This window comes from Loxodonta africana, chromosome 4 (genome assembly GCF_030014295.1).
Source record: "Loxodonta africana isolate mLoxAfr1 chromosome 4, mLoxAfr1.hap2, whole genome shotgun sequence".
In the NCBI taxonomy this organism is placed as follows: domain Eukaryota; kingdom Metazoa; phylum Chordata; class Mammalia; order Proboscidea; family Elephantidae; genus Loxodonta; species Loxodonta africana.
The window spans coordinates 7,135,751-7,145,326 of NC_087345.1; positions in this window are offsets into that span (position 1 = coordinate 7,135,751).

Sequence of the window (9,576 nt, forward strand, 5' to 3'; positions counted from 1 at the left end):
GCTTCCATTATGGGCCCTTTTCACTGCCTTATGGAAATTAGGGGGCATGGGGAACTGGTGCAGGACCGTGCTGAAACTCCGGCTACTGCTTTTAGCATGAGGAATAAAATCCATTGTCTCTGACCCGGGAGTCTCTTGTCTTCTGCCATAATCCGTGAAACAGTCACAGGTTAACTTGTCACCTTGTTGTTGTTACCTGCTGTCAAGTCGGCCCCTGACTCCTGGTGACCCCATGTACAATGGGATCAGACTGTTGTAATCCATAGAGTTCCCACTGACTTCTTTTTGGGAAGTAGGCCTTTCTTCCTAGTCTGCCTCAGTCTGGAAGCTCTGCTGAAACCTGTTCAGCATCATAGCAACATGCACGCTTCCACTGACAGACGATGGTTGCTGTCCATGAGGAACATTGGCTGGGAATCGAACCCGGGTCTCCTGGATGGAAGGTGAGAATCCTACCGCTGAACTACCACTGCCCCCATCCAGTGGCTATTGAATTAGCCCCAACTATTGCGACCTCGTGTGTGTCTGAGTAGAACTGTACTCCACAGGGTTTTTAGTAGTTGGTTTTTTGGAACTAGTTTGCCAGGCATTTCTTCTGAGGCACCTCTGAGTGGATTCAAACCTCCGACTTTTCAGTCAGCAGCCGAGTGTACCACCCAGGGGCACCACTAGCTGTTTGGTTTCTTTTTGTGACTTCTCTTGACTCTTTTACTCATTTTTGTGAGAACAGAATTATTTATAACAGTAAAAATCTATCAAAAACCCAATGTCCAAGAATAGTCCATTTATTGTTGCTGTTGTTTTTAGCTGCTGTTGAGTTGGTTCCCACTCCCAGCGACTCTATGAACAACAGAGTGAAACACTGCCCAGTTCTGCGCCATCCTCATTATCATTGCTATGCTTGAGCCCATTGTTGCAGCCACTGTGTCAGTCCACCTCACTGAGGGTCTCCCTCTTCTTCACGGACCCTCTACTTTACCAAGCATGACGTCCTTCTCCAGGGACTGGTCCCTCCTTATATCATGTCCAAAGTACATAAGTCGAAGTCTCCCCATCCTTGCTTCTAAGAAGCATTCTGGCTGTACTTCTTCCAAGACAGATTTGTTCATTCTTCTGGCAGTCCATGGTATGTTCAATATTCTTCGCCAACACTGCAATTCAGAGGTGTCAACTCTTCTTCTCTCTTTCATTGCCCAGGTTTCACATGCATATGAGGTGATCGAAAACACCATGGCTTGGTCAGGTGCACCTTAGTCCTCAAAGTGACATCTTTGCTTTTTAACCCTTTAAGGGGTCCTTTGCGGCAGATTTACCCAATGCAGCGTGTCGTTTGATTTCTTGGCTGCTGCTTCCGTGGGCGTTGATTGTGGACCCCAATTTTTTCTCCATTTATTATGATGTTGCTCATTGGTCCAGTTGTGAGGATTTTTGTTTTCTTTATGTTGAGGTGCAATCCATACTGAAGGCTGTGGTCTTTGATCTTCATCAGTAAGTGCTTCAAGTCCTCTTCACTTTCAGCAACAAGAAAGCTTGTGTCATGTGCATAACCGAGGCTGTTCATGAGTCTTCCTCCAATCCTGATGCCCCGTTCTTCTTCATATAGTCCAGCTTTTCAGATTATTTACTCAGCGTACGTATTGAGCAAGTATGGTAAAAGGATACGACTTTGACACACACCTTTCCTGACTTTAAACCACACAGTATCCCCTTGTTCTGTCCGAACAACTGCCTCTTGATCTATGTAAAGGTTCCTCATGAGCACAATTAAGTGTTCTGGAATTCTCACTCGTCACAATGTTATCCATAGTTTATTATGATCCACACAGTCGAATGCCTTTGCATAGTCAATAAAACACAGGTAAACATCCTTCTGGTATTCTCTGCTTTCAGCCAGAATCCATCTGACATCAGCAATGATATCCCTGGTTCCACGTCCTCTTCTGAAACCGACCTGAATTTCTGGCAGTTCCCTGTCCATATACTGCTGCAGCCGTTTTTGAATGATCTTCAGCAGAATTTTACTTGTGTGTGATATTTAATGATATGGTTTGATAATTTCCACATTCAGTTGGATCATCTTTCTTTGGAACGGGCACAAATATGGATCTTTTCCAGTCAGATGGTCTGGTAACTGTTTTCCAAATTTCTTGGTATAGACAAGTGAGCACCTCCAGCGCTGCATCCATTTGTTGAAACATCTCAACTGGTATTCCATCAATTCCTGGAGCCTTGTTTTCCGTCAGTGCCCTCAGAGCAGCTTGGACTTCTTCCTTCAGTACCATCGGTTCCTGATCATGTGCCACCTCCTGAAATGGTTGAACATTGGCCAATTCTTTCTGGTACAGTGACTGCGAGTTTTCCTTCCATCCTCTTTTGATACTTCCTGCATGTTCACTATTTTGCCCATAGAATTCTTCAATATTGTAACTCGAGGCTTGAATTTTTTCTTCAGTTCTTTCAGCTTGAGAAGTGCCAAGCACATTCTTCCCTTTTGATTTATGGTATGTAAAATTGGATTCGACTATATCAATATACCAACAATTCAATGAAATATTGTGTCATGTTTGAAAAGACAGGAGAGGATGCTGAAGTAGAAATATGGGAATGTGTTCGTTAACAAATGTTACATGTTCCAGTAGAAAACAAAATTGTGTCTGATGTGTGTGTCTAGGTCCACACTGCAACGATGCCTATAATCGTAATAACTATCAATCACAGTCATAGTTATAATTATGCATTCATGTGGGCAAAGATAGAAAGGGAACCAAATGAAAGTGAATGTAGTGTTCGACTAGTGAACTTAGGAGTAAAATTTTTGTTATTTTTCGTTTTTTAAAGTTGATCTGTTTCTTTTCTTTCTTTCTTTCCTTCCTTCCTTCCTCCCTCCCTCCTTCTCTTTCTTTCCTCCAAACAACTAAGGCAGGGAGAAATAATTGTACCAGGAACCTGGAGTGATGTAATTACTGCACGTAACCTTGCCTCTCAGTTTCTTGGCAACTGAAGCAGACATCAAATTATGACCGCTTGTACAGTTTCTGTCTTCTGACCAAAGGTGGTGCACCGTTTTATCAGGAGAGACGTGTTTCTGGCATTAGTTTCTAGTCATCTCCCTACTGGGTCTTTATGTAAGAGTCAAGAACCAGAAGGAGCAGCACATTTGCTTGTTGTTTGCAAAGGGACAGGCTTTCAGGGAGGTTTCTTTTGGGGAGTTAGGGGCCAGGAGAGGCCCCTTGCCCGCTGACTCTGGGTCCAGAGCAAGAAGACACACACCCAGTGGAATCTGCCCCAAGCAGGAAGTCGTTCATTATGTCCTGCTGTGACAGCCCAGCTTTTTCCCATCTCAGAGGAGACGAACAACTGGTCACTGTCCTCTGATAACAAATAACTCTTGGTTTGTTTGAAAAATCATTATTGGCACACATGGACTGTTTCTCCCCAAGTCAGAAAAAAAAAAGGAAGAAAAGAAATGGTGTTGACGCTTCTCAGCCTCTGGAGGTAAAGCCTCCTGTGATTCTTGCATGGGCTGCTGCCACTGCCAAGTCCCCTGCTTGGTGGCTTTCAGAGGTGGGTGGCATGCCCTGACCCGGCCCACCCACGGCTCTGGCCACACCTGGCCCCTCACTGTCTGTGCGGCAGCCCCCTGGCCTCTGCGTGGTCCTGGAACACCCAAGTGCGCCCTCACTTCCCTGCCTCAGTCTCAGCGGAGACGCCACCTCCGCAGACAATCTTCCCTGCCCATCTTGCTAACCCAAGTCCCCAGGCCCCAATGTTTCCCAGCCTGCTCCATTCATTGTCCCCTCTTTGACGCACTTCTGCACTTCGTATTTCTTGGTGGGTATGCTGATTTTCTTTCCCCTTGCAAGCCCATGGGCCCCCCAGGGTAGGCACTGTGTCGGCCTCTTGGATGCTGCACGCTTGTTGGTTGAGAGCCTCATCAGTGTTTGGTAAATCCCGGTTCCGGGCACACTTGGAGGAAGCTGTGTTCCCAGCAGCTGGCAATTAACACAGCCTCTAGTCAGCATGAGGTCCCTGGGTGGTGAAATGGTTTGCACTCCACTACTCACCTAAAGATTGGAGGTTCGAAGCCACCAAGCAGCACTTCGGAAGAAAATCCTGGCAATCTGCTTCTGTAAAGATTATAGCCGAGAAAATCCTGCGGAACAGTTCTACTCTGTGACACAGGAGGTTGCCATGAGTCAGAACCAACTCCACGGCAACGGGCTTGGTTTTTTAGGTTTCGGAGTCAGAGTCATGCACAGCTTCACAATGACACTGAGACCGACGTTCTTCTCCCTGAGTTACCGCCAAGGAGGCTGCAGCGTAGGGAGGTGGCCGTGCGGGGCCAGGAGTCCAGCCATCCCTGACTCCAGGGTAATCCCGCGGGTACTGCCTTCTGCTGGCCTCCGCCCCATGACTACTCATTGCCCCCTCAGGTCCCCCCTACAGTCCTGAGCAGGAAGAAGCCCCCCTAGCCTCAGCTCAGGGAAATCCCACCTCCTTCCTTCTCTGTGCAGTCTCCCTGATTATTGTGTGTTCTTGACCCTGCCTTCTCAGGATGCCCCAAAAAGCCAACGGAGGGTTGTCTTAGTTCTCTAGTGCTGTTATAACAGAAATACCACAAGGAGATGGCTTGAACAAACGGGAATTTATTTTCTCACTGTTTAAGAGGCTAGAAGTCTGAATTCAGGGTGCCGGATCTAGGGGAAGGCTTTCTCTCTGTCAGCTCTGGAGGAAGGTCCTTGTCTCTTCAGCTTCTGTTGGCCCCTTGGTGAGCTCCATGTGGCATGGCATCTGTCTTCCCCATCTCTGCTTTTTTTGCTGCTTGCTTAATCTGCTTTGTTATATCTCAAGAGATTGATTTAAGACAAACCCTACACTAATCCTGCCTCATTAACATAACAAAGAGAACCCATTCCCAGTGGGACTATAACCACAGGTATAAAAAACTCATTGCCATGGAGTCAATTCCGACAGATTAGAACCGCCCCATAGGGTTTCCAAGGAGTGCCTGGTGGGTTCGAACTGCTAACCTTTTTGTTAGCAGCTGTAGCCCTTAACCACTGCGCCACCAGGGCTCCAGCCCCAGGTTAGAATTTACAACACATATTTTTTGGGAGACGCAATCAATCCATAACAAGGGGTAAGATTTACTTCAAATGGCAGGCACATGCTGGGTCAGTGCCATCTGTGAGAGGCACCCCAATCCCGATGCGTGGTGGATGAGGTTGTGTTGAGAAGGAACTGTGTGCTAAGCAGAGGTTTGGGCAGAGCTGTGAACTCACAACCTGAAGAACAGAGGGAAACGGCAGGATCTACTAAAGCTAACACGGAGACCCCGACTCAGCTCTTCCCTCGTGGGTACGTGCCCAACGGAAGGGAGTGCGCATGTCCACCACAGACCCGGGGAAGAATGGGGCAGCAGCTTTGGTCAGAGGAGCCCAAAGCTGGAAACAACCCAAAGGTCCACCAACACTTTGTTGTTGTTGTTGTTAACTGCTATAGGGTCAGTCCCTGGCTCAAGGCAACTTCATGCACAAGGGAACGAAATGCTGGCCCCAAATTCCCCAAACGAGACCCCCATCCCCATGATCAGCTGTAAATTAGACCATTGTGATCTGTAGGGTTTTCACTGGCTGACTTTTGGAGGTAGATCGCCAGGCCTTTACTCCTAGTCTGTCTTAGTCCGGAGGCTCCACTAAAACCTGTTCAGTGCCATAGTGACACGCAAGCCTCCACTGACAGATGGCTGCACAATGAGATTCACTGGTGGGGAATTGAACCTGGGTCTCCCCGCATGGAAGGTGAGAAATCTACCACTGCACTAAATTGTGGTGTATTTATACAATGGAATATCACTCAGCAATACTAAATAATGAATATTTATACATGCAACAACATGAATGAATCTTACAGGAATAATGCTGAGTGGAAAAGTGGCACAAAAGCGTATTACACTGTGCAATTCCATCTCTGTGGAGCTCAATCTAAGGCAGAGGGAGTTGATGTTGTTGTTAAGTGCTGTTGAGGCAGTTCTGACTCATGGAGCCACCCTATGTACAGCAAAACAAGGGCCATCTTCACAACCGTTGCTATATTTGACATGCAGATGACACAAGCTTGCTTGCTGAGAGTGAAGAGGGCTTGAAGCCCCTGCTGAAGAAGATCAAAGACCACAGCCTTCAGTATGGATTACACCTCAACATAAAGAAAACAAAAATCCTCACAACTGGACCAATGAGCAACATCATGATAAACGGGGAAAAGATTGAAGTTGTCAAGGATTTCATTTTACTTGGATCCACAATCAACACCCATGGAAGCAGCAGTCAGTCAATCAAATGACGTATTGCATTGGGTAAATCTGCTGCAAAAGACCACTTTAAAGTGTTAAAAAGCAAAGATGTCACTTTGAGGACTAAAATGCTCCTGGCCCAAGCCATGGTATTTTCAGTTGCCCTATATGCATGTGAAATTTGGACAATGAATAAGGAAAACCAAAGAATTGACGCCTTTGAATTATGGTGTTGGCGAAGAATACTGACTATACCGTGGACTGCCAGAAGAATGAACAAAGAGCCAGAATGTTCCCTAGAATCGAGGGTGGCGAAAATTCGTCTCGTGTACTTTGGACGTGTTATCAGGAGGGCCCAGTCCCTGGAGAAGGACATCAAGCTCAGTAGAGGGTCAGTGAAAAAGGAGAAGATCCTCAAAGAGATGGACTGACACAGTGGCTGCAACACTGGGCTCAAACATAGCAAGGATTAGGATGGTGCAGATTGGGCAGCATGTTGTCGCTTTAGTAGGGTTGCTATGAGTCGGAACCAGCCCGGTGGCACCTAACAACGACAATAGAATAGTTAATTAAGTAAATATACAGCCTCACTGTGGAATATCACGTAGCCCTTTAAATTCATAAATACGTAGACTCTTGACACAGAGGTACTCATTTTATAAATAAAATAAAAGCAGAATTTAAAATTGTGTATATACTAGGCTTTGTTAAAACACGTATAAACATGGATAAAATATTGGAAGGAAAAGGCAGTTTTATTAGGAAAAAAAAAAGGTTGCCATCAAGGTGACCCCAACTTGTGGCATCCCCACGGGTGTCAAAGTAGAACTGTGCTCCCTTGGGTTTTCAATGGCTGATTTTTCAGAAGTGGATTGCCAGGCCTTTCTTCTGAGATGCCTCTAGATGGACTTGAACCTCCAACCTTTCAGTTAGCAGCTGAGCGCATTACCCATTTGCACGACCCAGGGCAGCTTTGGTAGGATACTTTAATACAGTTCTGTATTGAATGCCTTTTACCCTGCGCACACGTTATTTTTTTGAGTTAAAAAAAATTTTTTTCTAATAGGCCCCATCAGGACTTGTTTTTATGAATTCATAAGTTCCATCTCTGCCCTGGGAAAACCAGCTGTTGTTTCTTTGTTTCCAGTTTTTAGGTTTATAATATACTTTTAACTACCACCATATTGCAGAAATCGGAAAATGGAGGCAAAGGTTTCCCATCAGCCTACCCTCCTAACAACCAGAATTGCGATGTATTTATTTCCAGTATCTTATATGTATTTTTTTATGTGTAGGTTACATAGCTGATCTCAGGGTACGTATTTTTGTAACCTGATTTCGTTAATTTACGTTCCATCGTAAACCTCCTCCTTGCTGCTACGTAGCGTTCAAAAACATTCCTTCTCTGTGGGCAGTAAATGCCGTCAAGTTGGGTGAATGTCATTCGGCCCACTCTCCTGTGGAATATTCAGGTGGATTCCAGTTTTCTTGCCGCTAAAAGGAAGGCTGCAAAGGCCATTTATTGTTCATAAGCCTTTCCATATTTGGGGTTATTTCTTCAGGGCGGATTCCCAGAAGTCAGATGGACGGGTTAAAGGACACATATTGCCCTAATGAACATCTCTTTCTGAGTTGGCCCTCCACCTGCTGTGAGCTGGAAGGACAAAGGGTTCTAATTAATGGCCTGACATCTCCTCATAGGTCCCAGCTGCGAGTATGGGGGAGCCACCAGGGCCTGCGCAGCCGAAGCAAACTCACTGCACCAAATGGCTGGTGCTGAGTCTTTGTCGGTAGTGTTTTTCAAGAGTAACTCCGCCATCTTTTTTGCAGACTCATGTGTTAGGGGAATCTATGATAGCTGATTGCTTGTGAGTGTTAAGAAGTACTTTTGCTTCGATACCAGCTGTCAGTTTGTGGTACGGTGGTGGCTTGCATGTTGCTGTGATGCTGGAAGCCATGCCACTGGTATTTCAAATACCAGCAGGGTCACCCACGGTGGCCAGGTTTTAATGGAGCTTCCAGACTAAGACTAGGAAGAAAGGCCTGGCTATTGATGTCTGAAAATCAGCCAATGAAAACCTTATGGATCACAACAGAACGTTGTCCTATATAGTGCCGGAAGATGAGTCCCCTAGGTTGGAAGACACCAGACAATAGCTGCAAAAATGGTCTCGAACACGCCAGTGATCATGATGACGGCACAGGAGCTGGCGACATTTTGTTCCCTTGTACATGAGGTCACCATGAGTTGGGGTCGACTCACCACAACTTACAACAGCCTTTTTTAGCAAGCAGCACACCCAACACGCTTTCCCTGAACCCTTAGCTTGGGCAATACCATCATCCTGCCTTGTAACCACGTGGCAACTCAGAGCTGATGAAGTACTTTCATCTCTCCTTGCCTCAAATAGTTTGCATTCTATGGATGAAAAAACTGAGACCCAAACTGGTGGAGGGACATGCCTGAGACTGCATAGTTACTAAGTTGCAAAACCAAAACTCAGTGGAGTCCCTCCAACTCCAGCTCCCCCGTTTTCTCCAGTGCTTCAGAATTGATCCACATTGGAGTGGATTCATTTATTTGTTCATTCATTTATTCAGCAAACACAGAGCCCAAACCCATTCCAGGCCCTGTGCTGGGCCCTGGAGGCTTGGTGGCATCAGGCCAGCTACCTGTAGGCATTTAGGACCAGGGGAAAGCACAGGAGCCTGGAGAAGGGGGCTGCGGGGAGCAGGAAGGCCTCCCAGAGAAAGACAAAGAGAAGTTGCCAGGTGCACACAGAAAGAAGGGAGGGACAAGCATGTGCAAGGCCTGGGGACTGAGGGAGGAGAGCCTGGTGGCCACACGGGCCAGTGGATCACACTCCTCGTGCCCACGAAACCCGCTCCTGGTCTCCTAGATGGGAACAAGTGCGTCACACAGGGAAGCCACGAGGACTCCCCTTGTTTGAACGGAGCCCAAGGGACACAGAGCGGATCGTGTCTACCTGCTCATGCCTGGCGATATCTCCTGGCTTCTCAGAGCATGGCTTCACCCTCACAGGCCTGAGTGTGAATGCTGCCTCTACCTCTTACTAGCTGGATGACCTCGGACAAGTCACTCACCCACTCTGAGCTTCAGTTGCTGCTTTGTGAAAAAGGGTAACAATAGCTATCCCGTAGGGGTGCTGGATTCAGCTGGATAGGTGGTGGGCAGCGTTTAGCCCAGTGCTTGGTGCATGGGGCCTGTGTGCTAAGGGTAAGTTCAGGAAGAGGAGGAGGGGAAAGAGAGGAGGGGGAGGGAA